This window comes from Alosa alosa, chromosome 20 (genome assembly GCF_017589495.1).
Source record: "Alosa alosa isolate M-15738 ecotype Scorff River chromosome 20, AALO_Geno_1.1, whole genome shotgun sequence".
Classification (NCBI taxonomy): Eukaryota; Metazoa; Chordata; class Actinopteri; order Clupeiformes; family Clupeidae; genus Alosa; species Alosa alosa.
This window is the reverse complement of record NC_063208.1, coordinates 95,117-113,525: the sequence shown is the minus strand read 5'-3', so window position 1 is coordinate 113,525 and position 18,409 is coordinate 95,117. Positions and strand designations below refer to the sequence as shown.

General features: G+C 43.1%; 1 protein-coding gene across 1 annotated transcript in view; it reads left to right on the top strand.

The window, feature by feature from the left end:
* Positions 1-1,690: 1,690 nt before the first annotated feature.
* The window catches only part of lrrc3b (leucine rich repeat containing 3B), a 35,107-nt gene continuing 18,388 nt past the window's right edge, over positions 1,691-18,409 (top strand). Inside the window, exon 1 of the mRNA XM_048228915.1 lies at positions 1,691-1,909. The gene's annotated coding sequence lies outside the window, so the exon portion shown is untranslated. The remainder of the gene's footprint in view (positions 1,910-18,409) is intronic.

Sequence of the window (18,409 nt, the reverse complement as noted above, 5' to 3'; positions counted from 1 at the left end):
TGACGGAATGCAACTGTGTGTAGAAGCCGTTATGCTGTCAACCAAACCTGGTTGGGAGCAGGTTATGTGCTAAGTTATAGCTCAAATCGTGTAAAACTACCGCCCACTGACCAATCAATTATCTTGAAAAAGTTATCTCACATGTAGGATTCTGTCATATAGGATTCTATCATGTAGGATTCTGTCATGTAGGATTCTATCTTACAGGTGGAGCACCTCCCTACCTCTGCCAGAAACACACTGATACACACGTACAGTACTTACACACACACACGTACAGTATACCTTTCTCCCTTTGACACATACAGTACTTACACACACACATGTACAGTACTTACACACACACGTACAGTACTTACACACACACACACATACAGTACTTACACACACGTACAGTATACCTTTCTCCCTTTGACACATACTTACACATCCCCACCTAGACACACACTGTACGATTCCTCTCTCTCTCTCTCTCTCCTTCCTCTCTCACACACATGCACACAAATGCATGTCACCTCTGAAGCTATGTGTCGCTTTTACACATCTTCAGGGGAGGTGTTTTGTGTCGCTGTTGCCATAGCAGAGATGTCATTGTCTTGACACCGCTTCTCCAGAGCAGCCTTCATGATCAGTGAACACACAGATCACGATCAGTCGGCACACCATTACACACACACACACATCACGATCAGTCGTCACACCATTACACACACACAAACATCACGATCAGGCCAAACACACACACACACACACAAACACACACACCACTTCAGTAGTTTAAAAGATCCAGCCACTCATTCACTTACTCCCACAAAGCCACACACACACACACACACACAACACAACACAGCCCTATCATCAGTACTGTAGCTTCTACTTCTGTGTGTGGAAAACAGTGGTGAAGTGTGCTGATTTGTTTGCGGGTATTTCATGCTGTGAACTAAACATGAGTGTGTGTAAGGAGTGAGACGGACGTGTGTGAGGAGTCCTCGGCCGATGTGAGTCACTCACCTCACACTCCTCTGGTATTTGTAGTGGAGTCAGTGTGTCTGGCTGTTGCTACTGAGTCCTTACAACAGCTCCAGAAGACTGCAATCAGATCACTCTCCTGCTCCTTATTAGGATTCACCAAGTATAACCCACGCCTGGGGACACATATTTTAATAAATCACAACCACAACGCTGATAAAAGGCATTCAAATCATAAAGGCATTCATATCGACGCTGATAAAGGCATTCAAATCATAAAGGCATTCAAATGTGGAGCTGGTGCTAATAGACAGTGACTCAGCTGCAGGAGATTTAGTTGAACAATTATGTTGGCCTTGCATAACGAATATTGCAGAAATTACCTTTTTACATAGTGACATAACATCTGACATATTACAAACAGCATTATTTTCATGGCCTGGACCACATAACCAGCCTGTCATTAAGATGGATAGCGTTATATCATCCGTCCATCACGTAAAGCTGTAGAGAAACGCTGGCGTAGCTGCTCAACAACATGGGTCTATAAAAGTCTACAGTAACACGCAGCTCTGACTGAGGTGTTCTCTGCTTCAATCGAGTGCATCTGAGCCGAGGCAGGCACGTCGCTATCACTGATCTGACAGCGACATTAAATTAGTCCAAGTCACAGAGGCGACACCTACAGCGCGATTCATTCATTCAGCGCGCGCCACCGAGACCGACAGCAGCACAGGCTCCCGAGCGGCGGGCGGCCCCTCCCTTCTAGTTCCTTCACGGGCGCTCTGTGGCCAACAACACCGCCAAAACAATTGGGTAATATGTAAAAGGCTGTTATTGTCATGGAGGAGGCACCTGTTTCAACGTGGAACGGTGTCTGAGGAATTTGTGTGAAATGCCTGCGTCGGGGTTCACCGTCAAATAGCTGTTTTCGTCGCAGGTAAGAAAACGTGTCGCCTGTTGCTCTGTGTTCCGAGCCGCGCGTAGTTCACGCGCTTGTGATTGTTGCGCCGCATCTGTCAGTATTTGTCTGATTTAAATTTCTGTCTGACAAAATATCGCTGCTTTTCACTTCTGAAATAAACTGCCACACATAAAGAAAGCCCGTAAGTACCATCCGAGGTAATAACACGACATTCGTCGCATGTGTGTGTCCAACATTTACTACAAGTGCTATTGTATGAAAGTCACAGTTGGGTCCCCACCTCTGTTGTATGTTAAAATCGTTTTGATAAAAATAACAAAAATATCGGTGAAAAATTGAAATTGAATTATGTTAAGCTCCTGAGTAACTACTCATTGTTCCTGGGGTGTAGCCTATTGAAATACTCGTGCAATGAATACCTACTCATTCATAATGCACGCTACTTATTGCAGTCAGTCTTCTTTGGGGGTGTGGGGCGTTCTGTGTATGGCGGCGGCGTCCCTGCCCCTGAGAATGAACAACAGCTGCTCCGGCTAGTTAAGAAAATCTGCCGTGCTCATTGGGATACGAGAGCACCGCGTCTGCCAGGGAAGTTCACCTTGGTTACCAACGACTACCGCGGGGAATGCACGGGGGGAGGGGGTACTAGTTTTCGTTGCCTATTATGTCTGTTCCTAACAACTGTACTCTGATATTTCTGTGGCGCCAATTATGACCAGTTGACCACCAAAAGCTATTATCAAAACCTTTGTAATTCAAGAGGGTGTGATCTAATAATAATATATATGTATTTCAAATTGGTCCTTTTTTCTTGCTGTGCCAAAATGCAAATGACAACAAGTTTTCTGACTTCTTTAGCTGATCCTTACACACTCATTCTCTCTCTCACACACACACTCAGGTAAACTGTCTTATCAGCATCACCATCACATTACCATCAATTTTTGAACTGGAAATATTGTTGTTTGAGGAGGCACTTTGTTTGTTTGTCATTGCTTCAGTGTTGACAAACACCACGCACATAGAGGATCAGCTCTCAACAAAACCACTCAGAGTTGCCAGTTTATGGTGTATGGTGGGCCTCACAGATCAGCCTAAACAGGGGTTTCCACCTTCTAAAAATAGTCAACAAGTCGCCTGCAGATCACGCGCTAAAAACATCCTCCATTGTGAAGTTTTTAATAGATATTTAATTGTAGACCAGAACCATTTTAAGACTGTACAGTATGGAGGCAGGGGGGGTGCTGTGGCGCAACAGGCTACAGTGCCCATACAATGCACGGGTCCAAGTGCCCACGGGGACCCAGGTTCGAATCCGACCTGCGGTCATATCCCGATCCCACCCCATCTCTCTCTCTCTCCCACTCACTTCCTGTCTGTCTCCCACTCACTTCCTGTCTGTCTTCACTGTCCTGTCAGCATAGGTAAGAAGCCCAAAAAATAAACTTAAAAGAATATATGGAGCCATACATATATATACATATACATATACACATGCACATACATCTGTAACATTAACTTGATATTGGTGATACCTTACAAATTGTAGCTGAGTTAAATTTGGGTCTTTGGCTCTGAATTCATTTCCCATTCAATCTTTAAACAACAACGGAAGCAGAGCGTATACATGCTGCTCCCACACATGTAAATATGTAAACATGCACAGGAGGGAGTGAGGGTCCTCCATAGCCACACACCACACACACTCTTAACTGTGACACACATTTTCCCCAACTGATCATCGTTCTCTCAATGTAATCCTGATTTCTGGCAGATAGCAGACTGTTGTCAGGTCCTCATCAGGTTTATACTTGTCTTGTGAAGTGGTGTCAAGAGAGAGAGACACAAACATAGAGAGAGGGAGAGAGAGAGTTTTATTGTAGGTTGCTCATGTTGATGATGGTAGAGAACGCATTAGGGTGGCACATGTTGGCTGGTGATGTTGATGATGGTAGAGAACGCATTAGGGTGGCACATGTTGGCTGGTGATGGTGGTAAAGAACGCATTAGGGTGGCACATGTTGGCTGGTGATGGTGGTAAAGAACGCATTAGGGTGGCATGTTGGCTGGTGATGGTGGTAGAGAACGCATTAGGGTGGCATGTTGGCTGGTGATGTTGATGGTGGTAAAGAACGCATTAGGGTGGCACATGTTGGCTGGTGGTGTTGATGGTGGTAAAGAACGCTTTAGGGTGGCACATGTTGGCTGGTGATGTTGATGGTGGTAAAGAACGCATTAGGGTGGCACATGTTGGCTGGTGGTGTTGATGGTGGTAAAGAACGCATTAGGGTGGCACATGTTGGCTGGTGATGGTGGTAGAGAATGATTGGTGGCATGTTGGCTGGTGATGGTGGTAGAGAACGCATTAGGGTGGCATGTTGGCTGGTGATGGTGGTAAAGAACGCATTAGGGTGGCACATGTTGGCTGGTGGTGTTGATGGTGGTAAAGAACGCATTAGGGTGGCACATGTTGGCTGGTGATGGTGGTGTTGATGGTAAAGAACGCATTAGGGTGGCACATGTTGGCTGGTGATGGTGGTAGAGAACGCATTAGGGTGGCACATGTTGGCTGGTGTTGATGGTGGTCTAGACTCAGGCGCATAATTTGCACGGGGCTTACGGGGGTCATGACACCCCCAAAGCTAATATAACGCCCCCAATATCATCACATCATTCAGATTAATAACCAGATCCAGCTAATATAATACCCCCAATATCATCATATCATTCAGATTAATAACAAAATTAATAACTTTTTATTTTATTTTATTCATTTCATTTGCCAGCATGATAGTATCTTTTTCATTTAAATCATCTGTAATGTACCATACCCCCACCCCGCCCACTGACTACTTGGTATTACCCAACCCGCTTTCTCTGCTGAAAGTTTGTTTACTATTTTGTGCAGTCGCTGGGATGAATGGTTGGAGAAAGCTGACAGTTGCATGCTAACTGGGATGAATGGTTGGAGAAAGCTGACAGGTGCATGCTAACTGAATGGTTGGAGAGAGCTGACCGGTGCATGCTAACTGAATGGTTGGAGAAAGCTGACAGGTGCATGCTAACTGAATGGTTGGAGAGAGCTGACAGGTGCATGCTAACTGAATGGTTGGAGAAAGCTGACAGGTGCATGCTAACTGAATGGTTGGAGAAAGCTGACAGGTGCTAACTGAATGTGGAAAGATGAAAAAGACACTGAAAGGCAGCCAGACAACATTTTTTCAATGTTGGTCGACACCAGCCAAAAGAAGCAAAAATCCTGCCCAAACGGAGGTAAATACCATTATTGTTAAGTTAGCTGTTAAGTTAGCTGATGATTTGTTAACTGGAGTTGGCTGGCTAGATGTTCATTTGCCAGTGTCCTATGAGGTAAAGCCAGAGGGTGCCAGGGATCTATTGTGTAGAACCAATGTCACTGAATTGAAAGTTAAGTTGTTGTTTGCTCCAATACAGTCACATGTTTGGGGGGGGGGGATTGCATAATTTACTTAGAGATGTCATCCATTGACAGCTAGCTGCTATGGGCTAGTTCAGAGGTCACGCCACTCCTTTTGAGTGAGCATGCCTGTACTGTACGTACATACATACACACAGTTAATGATGGTGCATGTGAGTAGGCTTGCCCTTGGGAAACATTGAAACAACATTATTATTAACATTATTATTTTATTAACCCTATGCATAATACATTTGCTGCACGTAGGTGCCAATACAGAGATGCAATTGATTAGAGATGCAAGTTCTTTTTTTTTTTCATAAGATAGTGAACACACACACAAAATCAATTAAGTGTAAGCTGCCACTGCTGGCAAGTGCTTAAACACTGAATTGAACTACTGCATCATTATGGCATAAATAGTCAAGTGAACAGCTGCATTTACGTTAAGTAGCCTAAGTACATTACATTACATTGCATTTGGCTGACGCATTTTTAACCAAAGCGACTAACAACATGGTAAACAGTTTACGTTTTTAAAGCAATTCTCTCAGCAATTTTAGGACAATTTAAAAACGGTAGAGTACAATAAGAATAAGTGAGTGCTGTTTTTAAACAGTTGAGTGTCCTTTTACACAAGAAAATTATTCCATAAATAAATAAATGAATAAATATGCCGCGAGTTTAACCCCCCAATGGTAGACCCACAGTTATGCCCTTGTCTAGACTGATTTTATGAGCAGATAATTTCTGACCGTATATGATTCTGTTTCTCTTGGGGATGTTTTCTGCTCCCGTACATTCATTAGATAGATAGATACTTTATTGATCCCCAAGGGGAAATTCAAGATTAGATGAGAGTTTGGGGTTTGGGCTGTATGTAGCAAACTATTTGCTCTCATTAAACCACTGAAAACAAGAACATGCTTTTATTATTATAATACTCAAGTCTTTAAAAGAATAAGATGAAGTCTTAAAAATATAGTATCAATCCCCATAACAGATGTCCTGATGAAAACGCAGCCCTCCAGAGCAGGGCTTGAAAACGAAATTATTTTTCAAACGTTCCGTTCCGAACGGTTCAGGTAGGCCTATGTTTAACGTTTTCGTTCTTGCATGCGTTCCGCCACCAACATATCGGTCCTGAACCGGTTCGGAACGCAAAATATTGTTCGTTCTTAAAGTTCCGGCAGTGTTTGGCGGGCCTATCAAGTCTATTTTTGTGAACTTTACCTTAGAATAGACATACTCATTATTTCCCCTTGATTTAGCCTATACTGTAGCTATGCCCAAAAATAATAAATCACAGGCGGCATCCAAAAACATTCAGATGGGCTATCCATCCCATAGCCTACAGACTTACTCTAGGCCTAACCTATGCCTATAAATTTCTTATCAAAAATATTTCTGGATACGTGCTAAACTCCTTACCTGGTTGTAGCCTAAGTTTTATCCATATGGAGATCTTCAAAGGCTTACGCTATAATTCCAACCCTGTTTATAAATGAACCTGTCTGTTGCTGACAAGGCCCATCACAAATTTCCCGTTTAACTCTTCTACATAGAATAGGCTATAATTGCGCAAACATTTCAAATCCCGACTTTAAAACGACAAGGCGTGGACAGGCAAAATAGGCTATTACGCATAGGCTACAAACAATTTCCAAATCAGTTTCAGTAGCCTACGCTACGAGCTGGGGGCGCTAGTAGTGTAGTGGTTAAGGAGCTGGGCTAGCGTGCAGTAGCCTGAAAGTTCAATTCCCGGCTTCCACCGTTGTGCCCTTGAGCAAGGCACTTAACCCCAAGTTGCTCCGGGGACAATGTGATCCATTGTAATATAGCTGACATATGTAAGTCACTTTGGTCAAGAAGTGTCTGCTAAATGTAATGTAATGTAATGTAATGAGCTGGCCTAAGATCCGAAGTGGCAGACGGATAGGTAGTTGGCTACATAGCGGCTTGTTAGCTCACATTAACAGTGTAGATGCGGGCTTGTTTTTCGCACAACCGGAAATAGTCTCCCTGACATAGGATATGCTTTTGTGAAATTTTATAAAATATATAGAGAACAAAAAAAACGTTATTAACCGGTTTTGTGGATTTCAGAATAACGTTTCTGTTCCGGAACAGTTGAAGACCATTTTGTTTTCGTTTCCGTTTCCGCTCCTCGTAAAATTCCGTTCGTTTTCGGTTTTCGTTTTCGTTCCTTGAACCGGTTTGGAGCCCTGCTCCAGAGCTCTGTATTTACTGATGAAAGTTTCCAACACCTCCGGGAGCTTCTGAAGAGATGGATGCACCTGCCACTAGTAATTCTGCTAGTAATGCCACACAATAACTAATATATATACAATGTATATACAATGTAATATAATAGACATAATGTATATACAATGTAATATAATAGACATATAACAAGATATATTCAGGGCTTCTACTGTGGTGTGGGTCACAGGAGTGGCCAAGAAACATACACACCTGCACACACACACACCTGCACACACACACACCTGCACACACACACACCTGCACACACACAAACATGCACACACACACACACACCTGCACACACACACACCTGCACACACACACACACACACACACACACACACACCTGCACACACACAAACATACCTGCACACACACCTGCACACAGACACACCTGCACACACACACAAACCTACAGACAGCTGCACACACACACAAACATGCACACCTGCACACACATACCTACACACACAAACCTACAGACAGCTGCACACACACACACAAACCTACAGACAGCTGCACACACACACAAACATGCACACCTGCACACACACCTGCACACACAAACATGCACACCTGCACACACAAACATGCACACCTGCACACACACCTGCACACAGACACACCTGCACACAGACACACCTGCACACAGACACACCTGCACACAGACACACCTGCACACACAAACATGCACACACACACACAAACATGCACACCTGCACACACAAACATGCACACCTGCACACACAAACATGCACACCTGCACACACAAACATGCACACCTGCACACACAAACATGCACACACACACACAAACATGCACACCTGCACACACATACCTACACACACACAAACATGCACACCTGCACACACAAACATGCACACCTGCACACACAAACATGCACACACACACACTTACACACACAGCTGCACAAACACACACCTGCACACAGACACACCTGCACACACATACCTACACACACACAAACCTACAGACAGCTGCACACACACAAACACACCTGCACACACAAACATGCACACACACACACTTACACACACAGCTGCACAAACACACACCTGCACACACAAACATGCACACCTGCACACACAAACATGCACACCTGCACACACAAACATGCACACACACACACACAAACATGCACACCTGCACACACAAACACACACACCTGCACACACATACCTACACACACAAACCTACACACAGCTGCACAAACACACACCTGCACACACACACACTTACACACACAGCTGCACAAACACACACCTGTACACACACACACACACAAACATGCACACCTGCACACACAAACACACCTGCACACAGACACACCTGCACACATACACACCTGCACACACACAAACACACACCTGCACACACACACACACACACACACAAACATGCACACCTGCACACACACACACACACAAACCTACACACAGCTGCACAAACACACACCTGCACACACACAAACACACACCTGCACACACACACCTGCACACAGACACACCTGCACACACACATACCTACACACACACAAACCTACAGACAGCTGCACACACACACACAAACACACACCTGCACACACACACACCTACACACACACACAGCTGCACAAACACACACCTGCACACACACAAACACACACCTGCACACACACACACCTGCACACAGACACACCTGCACACACACATACCTACACACACACAAACCTACACACAGCTGCACACACACACACAAACACACACCTGCACACACACAAACACACACTTTGAATTTCACGTCGGCCATGACGGCCATGGCCGTCGTAGCCCCTTGCGTTGGCCGTGATGCCCCTTTGAAAATCAGAGGTTTACAGGCCACGGTGGCCTTGGTGCCCCCTTCTTTCAATATTCTGCTTTGCGTCCGACTAATAACGATTTTTATTTAGCCTGTGGCCTGTCAAAATAATCTTAACATTCACAGCGCAAATTAATTTAGTCTTTTACGCAGTGGAAAAAGTGACAGCACAAGAAAGAAAGTGCGTCCAAATTCACCCATTCTTCTCAGTTGAACTACTTTCGAAGTAGCCTACTCATCATCACACAGACATCACAAGTATCACATGAAAGAGCTTTTTCTCAGCTTTTAAACAATGTTAGCCAATAATTGCTGTGTTGAACGGTTCGCGAGGAAAGTAAATAATATAATTCAATTTAATCATACATTCTACTGAAGGTTTTGCGTCCATGATCCCCCTACCCATTCATCTCTTATACTTCACGAACCCTTCTTTTAACACATGACAAACCATATATCAAAATAAACCGCAGACCTTACCGAACACAAAGGTGTAAAGCAGTCCCCTGTACAGTTAGCCGTTCCAGAGTAATCCAGTTTTGAATTTGCAGTAAATTTCGACATGCATGGATGTCTCCAATTTTGGGTTTTAAGTTTTACAATGTGTTTAAATTGTTCCACATGATTTCATAACAGGCCAAATACAAAATAAATGTTACAAATATCGCCTAGATGTTGGTAAATCAGAGGACAGCTGACTAAGAGTTTGTGAAAGTAGCCTTAATGATCACAAAATGCTAAGCATGAATCTAGGCTATTTGAGTTTCTTAACCCTCTAGGCGCCACGGTCGACTTTAGTTGACAAGATGCGGTACTGAATAAAACGGCCGATTTAGTCAAATAGGGTGTCATATTTCGTTCGACCTCCACTCCACTAGATGGCAGACATGTCATACGTCATCCCGAGTCGAAAAAAGGGCACACTTCAAACAAAACTGCTAGTGTGTGTGTGAGCCACTTTGTCAGAGCGATATTGTCAACGTCAGCGAGTATTTGCATTAGATTATCGTCTAATGGCATCAAAAAAGTTTACCCGAAATGAAGTGTTGGGTCTTCTATTCGCGGACCCTGATTCTGAAGGGTAATATCTGCCTTCAGAAAATGACGGTGATTCGTTTAGTGAGGCTTCAGATGCGTCCCTGTCTTGAAATGATGCAGCTGGACAAAGTGAGAGTTTACTCCATAGTTTAGCTTACACCAAGCACAAACGTTGAATCGTTTGCCCAATGTCACTAGTGGGAATAATGTTTCACGGGTTCGGAGTGTTCATATATAGATAGATAGATAGATACTTTATTGATCCCCAGGGGAAATTCAAGGGCTAAGCAGCAGCATACATACAACACAAACACATTCTTAAACAGCAGAAAGAGTAATTAAAGTATATAATATAAAAACACAACTAAGCAGTAAGGACAGTAGAAGATAAAGAATATGCTAAATATACTAAAATACAAATTATACTAACACTTAATACAATATATAAAAATATACTAAAATACAAATTATATACTAACACTTAATCTAAATCAATTCTAAAAACACTATCCACATAGTGGTGATTAATAAATCAGAGGTGCTTGCAATGACTGAGGCAGGGACTGAGCCTGTGATTCTCTGTGCATAGTAAGGTATGGTAAGGTGCTCTGTGTGAATGAGTGTCATGGTGGTAGTGCAATGGTGATAGTGGTCATGGTGATAGTGCAAATGAGTAAGTCAACAGTGCAACAATGCAGAAATAAAGTAAAGTAAAGTCTATATATCTATATATTTAACTATTTAAGAAAATGTATAAGTGTGGCCACAGTTCGGCTGTGGCATGGAGGGGGGGGGTATGCATATGTGCTGATGTGCTAATATAGCACGCAAACATTGAGGCATAAAGACAGTGGTACAAGTGGCTAGTGGACAGACCAAACATGGAGGGGGTGAAGAGGCAGACAGACTATGCAGAGAAGTCTATCTCTCCTCTTCCCTTAAGTGAGGCATTGAACAGTTCAATGGCCCTGGGGACAAATGACTTTCTCAGTCGGTCAGTTGTGCAAGGCAGTGAGCGAAGTCTCCAGCTGATCAGGCTGACACTCATTGTCCAAGATGTTGATCAGTTTGTTCAGGGTCCTTTTGTCAGATAGTGAAGTGATGCACTCCAGTTCAGTTCCAACTACAGAGCCAGCTTTCCTCACCAGCCTGTCAATTTGCCCAACATCCTTCTTCCTCCCCAGCATACTACTGCATAGAAGAGGATGCTGGCAACAACAGACTGGTAGAACATCCTGAGGAGCTTACTGCACACATTGCAAGACCGCAGCCTCCTCAGGAAGTACAGCCTGCTCTGCCCTTTCTTGTAGAGTGCGTCAGTGTTGGCTGACCAGTCCAGTTTATTGTTCAGGTGGAGACCCAGATACTTGTAGGTACTAACCACCTCCACATTGACCCCATCAATGTGGACTGGTAGCAGAGTGGGAAGACCTGCGGAAATCCACCACCATCTCCTTGGTCTTTGAAGTGTTAAGTTGAAGATGATTGAGTTTGCACCATTGCACAAAGTCCTTCACCAGGCTCCTGTACTCCTCCTCCTGCCCGTTCCTGATACATCCCACAATTGCAGTATCATCAGAAAACTTCTGCATGTGGCTTGACTCGGTGTTGTAGCAGAAGTCAGATGTGTACAGGGTGAACAGGACTGGAGAGAGCACAGTTCCCTGTGGCGCTCCGGTGCTGCAGATCACAGTGTCAGAGAGACAGTTCTTCAGTCTGATGAACTGTGGTCGCTCGGTCAGGTAATCTGTTATCCAGGTTCCCAGGTGAGCGTCCACACCCATCTGCAAGAGCTTGTCTCCCAATCTGAGGGGCTGGATGGTGTTAAAAGCACTTGAGAAATCAAAGAACATGATTCTCACAGCACTTTTCCCCTTGTCCAGGTGGGAATGTGTCCTGTGTAGAAGATAAGTGATGGCATCGTCCATTCCCATTTTCTCCTGGTAAGCAAACTGTAACGGGTCTAGTGCATGGCGTACCTGGGGTCTGAGCATGCCTAAGACCAATCGCTCCATTGTCTTCATCACATGTGATGTAAGAGCGACAGGTCTGTAGTCATTAAGCTCACTAGGGTGTGGCTTCTTAGGGACAGGGGTGAGACATGATGTCTTCCACAGTGTTGGAACTTGTCCAAGGCGTAGGCTCAAATTGAAGATGTGCTTCAGTGGCTCCCCCAGTTCAGCAGCACAGGCCTTGAGTAGCCTTGGGCACAGTCTGTCAGGCCCAGCTGCTTTATTGCTGCGCAATTTCTTTAGTTGGACTGTCACTTGATCTGTTGTAATGGTGAGGGGTGGGAGGGGAGGGGGGGGGGGAGGGGTGCATCTGTGATCTGTGTGTCTGATGGCTGTTGACTGAGGTCGTTGTCACCTCATTGTTCATGAACGCCATGTGGGGGAGGGGTGCAAAATCCAGTGGGGGTACGATAGCCTGTGATGATGGAGGTGAGTGTTGCGCTGGTATTGAGGGGGTGTGAGGGTGGGGGATGGTGGACAGACCACCGCCATTGGAGCTGGAGCAGGGCAGTCAAACCTGTTGTAGAAGTGGTTCAACTGGTTCGCCCTGTCCAGGTCCCCCTCCACAGAGCTGCTGTTCATCTTCAGGCCAGTGATAACCTTCATGCAGTCCCATGTCTCCTTCAAGTTGTTTTCCTGCAGCTTCTGTTCCACTTCTTTCTGTAATCCTCCTTAGCTTCCTTCAGCTTGAATTTGAGTTCCCCTTGCACGGCGCCTCAGCTCTGCCATGTCCCCTCTCTGAGCGCCATTTTTTCCTGTTGAGAAGGGTCTTGACATTGCTGGTTATCCAAGGCTTGTTGTTGGGAAAGCAGCGTACAGTTCTGGTGGGAACAACAATGTCCATGCAGAAGTTCAGGTAGTCAGTTGTGCACTGTGTGACCTCCTCCTCTCCATTCTGTAACACACTCCAGTCAGTACACTCGAAGCAGTCTCTCAGAGCCTCATCCACTTCGGGTGTCCACTTCCTGAAGGTGCGTGTGGGAACTGGTACACTGGTACGGCAATCAGAGTGCCTACTGTATGTAGTAAATGGAAAATCTCTACAGCAAAAGGCCAGTCTACCGCTACATGCATTTGGTTTGTTTCTGCCATTTATTAGTAATGATTTACATAGTTTGTTTACTACTTAGTATTTACCTGAGCATTCAGTATTGTGCAATATAGCATACAGAAGGTGAGGGACATTTTGGGGGGAAAGAAGTGGTGCATTTTATCATTCAAACATGCGACTTTTCATGAAAATTCTATAATCCAAGATGGCCGCCACCATATGACTTCATAATATGCAAATTAGATATAAACATTTAATCCCTACATAAACTTTGGGTCATCCTTAATATTTCTCTAATTTACAGAAAGTCTCTATCTCTTATCACTTTTAAGATATAGCCTTTTGAAATGAAGATGTCAAAATCGAACGTTTCGAAAAAAAACCTCTGGCGCCTAAAGGGTTAAAGCTGAGCTGTGGTTAAATTGTTCAATACATGATTTCATACCAAGCCAAATATAAAATAAATGTTAGATATAGCCTAGATATCTGTAATTATTAGATGATCAGATGATTTACAGTTCTATGTAATATGTCATGTTTCATGTTTTTGTAATGTTTCATACAGTGATGCAGGTCTACTGCAGTGAATAGGCTAAATACAACTTTGATCATTTTTATATGCTACTACTGTATAGTTAACTTTGGCCTTGGTGCCCTGACATGTGGCCTTTGTGCCCCCCACCAAATATGCCCAACTGAAGGCCAACTGAATGGCCAAGGTGTGTGCATCTCCCTCCCCCTCTCCCTTCGAGCTGGGCAGAGTTGCCATCGCAGTGATATCAGAGCTTTAATAATGAGAGACGTGTCATATGTAGTTGAATATTAATTCGTGTCAACGTTTACCATGTACCAGACATACCGTGTATGCTTTACTTGTTTAGAGCCGTTTGCTAACGTTATCATTATCAATCCAGTTCAATGGTGGTTTGTCAGCTACCAAACAGAAGTTTGTGTGTGCGTCTGTCTCACTCAGTGGGACAAACGCATCATAGCGATATGAGAGTGCTGCGCTACCTGAAGGAGAGATTTTAAAACTTTGAGAGATATGTTTTTATACCTTTTGACGTTTGCCGTTTAGAACAGAAACATCTGACACCACGTTATTTTCTTCTGCTGATTTATGTTCTGTGGTTGACAAATCTGGCAGCTTTTTTTTAGAAAAATATAGATAGAAAAATTGAAACCATGCAGTCTTAAATTACAAATCAAGCACTAATTCAATAGCTACTTTTCAGGCTTATTGTTTTCTTAAATTATTTAAATGTGTTGACAAAGGACATTTTGTGATGACCTGAATTATGTCTTATAGTCAGCAAGCAATGCATCATCAAGGCTGTGTTGTAAGATGTTGATGAAAGCATTTTGCACAGTTAACCATATCCAGTGCACCCATCCATAAGTTCAATAAATGTTCCTTTTTTAAATTGAGACTTATAACATTTGTTATCTTCATTTGTGTAATTATGTGTCATTTGTATGATGTAAATTGAGGGAGCAAAATAAAAGCAGCATCGGCTCCAAATATCGGCTCAAGAAAATCGGCAGCCTGTATCGGTCATCGGCTGCTGATGGAAAAAAATCGGTATTGGTATCGGCACTAAAAAATCCATATTGGTCGATCCCTAGTTATCGACCTAAGTGAGGAAGGAAGGTTGTTCCAATCTGATGGAGCTTTAAATTTAAATGCACGACGACCAATTTCTTTGCTGATTCTAGGTGTAACTAGAAACAAATGGTCCATGTGCCGTAGGCTGTATTGAGAACTAAAAGGGATTAAAAGTTCTTTCAAATATGAAGGGAAATTGAAATGAATGCATTTGAAAATAAGTGTTGACCAATAGAGTTGCCTTCTGGACTTGGGGGCAGGCCAGTTCAAGGACTCATACATTAGATGGGTTCTATAAGGACACCTGAGCACAAATCTACAAAGACTATTATATTCTACATTAAGAGGACGGAGATTTGTTTCAAAGGTGTTACCATAGATCACATCAGCATAGTCCAGTATGGGGAATATTAATTGAGTTATAATTCTTTTCTGGACTTCTTGTGTGAAGCAGTCAACAGAACGATAAAGTGATTTCCAAATATTTTCTTGGTGACTGAATTAATATTCAAGTGAAGAAAGGGGAGATCGTACACAGGGGCTGAGTAGTTCCAACAGTGTTTCTTTCAAAAAGCAGAAAAAACAATTACAGGCCACATAAACAAGGGGTAAACGTTTCAGGTCTAGCCCTTCATCAGTATTCCTTGTACGTGACGCGTCAAAAAGCATAGCTTGACCATTTATAGGCTCGCCTGCCAATCACCCAATAACCCCAAGACATATGAGTGCATTTGGGGTCACATATCCAAATCACCAAAATTACATCACAAATCATTAAAATTATATACAAACATGTACAGGAGATATAACCATATTTGTATACAGAAACATACAGTCACAACAAATGTTTTAAGAGGCTATGTCATATTTGAAAATAGTAAAAGCACAATATTTAGAGAACAGAGGACCTATATTAATCTAGGTACATATTCTCATCATTATCATCAACATCAACATCTCACTTCGGATATCTTGCATCCATGTAGGCCTAGTTCATTATTCAACCAAATATATTCATCACAGCCAACATGTTAAACTAAATTCATCATTAATACCACTAGGGTGCAGAGTTTTAAGTGTAAAAATCCAGAAGGATTCCCTTTGTAAAAGTCTTCTTTCAGTATCCCCCTCTACGTGTGGGTTTCACTTGTTCTATAACAGTGAAAGGCGAGTGAGGCCAGCTGATGGCGGCTTCAGTGAAATGTCTCGCTACTGGCGATTTCTCATCTTTGCGTCTAATAGCGCTTTTATGTTCTATGATGCGCGTTTTTATAGGTCTGTTGGTTTTGCCTACATATTGTTTATTGCATGGGCACGTAATCAGATACACTACCCCCCAGCAGTGTTACATGTGGTGCATTGTTTAATTTTGTAGGTCTTGTCTGTGATGGAGCTTGTGAACGAGGTGGTCTTTTTAGTGTTATTTTTACACGCAGCACACCCTTTTAACGGAAAGAAACCAGTGATGTTCCTTAAGCGTCCCTCCTTGTTTCCGCTGTGTGGTGTGACAATCCGCTTTAACCAAGAAATCCCTAATGTTACTAGCCCTATAGTGGGAGAAGAGGGGAGGTTCAGAAAACAGCGTTTGACATATGGGGTCACTACTGAGAACATGCCACTGTTTGCGTATGCATTCTTTAATTTGTCGGCTATGTCTAGTGTACGTAGTAGTGCAGGCTATAGACTTATGCGTATCCCTCTTAGGGGCAGTTTTGGTTCTTTGGACCCTCTCTAGGGCTTCGTCTAGCCAGATGGGGGTAGCCTCTTAGAGAGAATTGCTTGTACATTTTTCTAGCTTCCATATCGAAATCAGACGCATTTGTACAAATCCGTATTATTCTGAGAAACTGTGTGTATGGGAGTCCTTTCTTTAGGTATGAAGGGTGTGTGCTCGAGGCATGTAAAATGCTATTTTTGTCGGTCGGTTTAGTGTATAAGGTAGTCGATAGCTTTCCTCCCTCTAGAGAGACTGTGGTGGAAAGAGACAGATTTAGCGTCAAAAACCGCACTGAATTTAATGGACTCAACCATATTATTCAAATGAGATACAAAGTCATTAAATGTTTCTAAAGACCCCTTAAACACACAAAATACATCGTCTACATACCTCATCCACAGTAAAATGTTATTACAAAAAGGATTGTTATTCCATATGTATCTTTCCTCCAGATAACCCATAAATAAACATGCATAGTCAGGTTAAAATCTAGAGCCCATAGCCGCCCCTTGCTTTTGTAAATAGTATTCGTCCTCTAACAAGAAAAAGTTTTTATGTAGTAGCATAGAAATCATCTCGATAAGAAATACTGTAGGGGGGGTTTATCAGTTCTTAGATTAAGAACATTTTGCATAGCAATGATACCTTTATCATGTGGAATGTTCGTGTACAAAGATACCACGTTCATCGTTGCAAGGAAGGTCTCCTGGGCATTCAAGTTGACGTCGATCTTGGATAATTGTTCTATAAAATCGCCTGTGTCTCTCAAGTAAGAAGGTAATGTCACGACCAAGGGTCTGAGGATGCAATCTACGTGCGATATACGTTGAACACCAGCTGCTGTTGCTGGTTCTGGGAATTCACTCCATCGGTCAAAAGTGCGTCCTCCTCCCCTTCACTCCTGCTTTGTCCCTTTCCCCGTCGACCTCTCCTGGTTTTCCTTTTAGTCGGGAGCGAAGAAATCTTCTGGCTTGTATAGTGGTCATCTGTCGTTGTTCTTTCCCTTGAAAAAAAGTCGGAGTCGGATGGGTACTCTGAGCTTGAGCCTGAAGTGTACGGCAGTGTGCTTCTGAAGCTTACCTGTTTCTTAGGTCTTGTTGCAGGTGTAGCACTCTGGAGTCGATGGATAAAACTCTGCACCCTAGTGGTATTAATGATGAATTTAGTTTAACATGTTGGCTGTGATGAATATATTTGGTTGAATAATGAACTAGGCCTACATGGATGCAAGATATCTGAAGTGAGATGTTGATGTTGATGATAATGATGAGAATATGTCCCTAGATTAATATATGTCCTCTGTTCTCTAAATATTGTGCTTTTACTATTTTCAAATATGACATAGCCTCTTAAAACATTTTTTGTGACTGTATATTTCTGTATACAAATATGGTTATATCTCCTGTACATGTTTGTATATGTTTGTATATAATTGTAATGATTTGTGATGTAATTTTGGTGATTCGGATATGTGACCCCGAATGCACTCATATGTCTTGGGGTTATTGGGTGATTGGCAGGCGAGCCTATAAA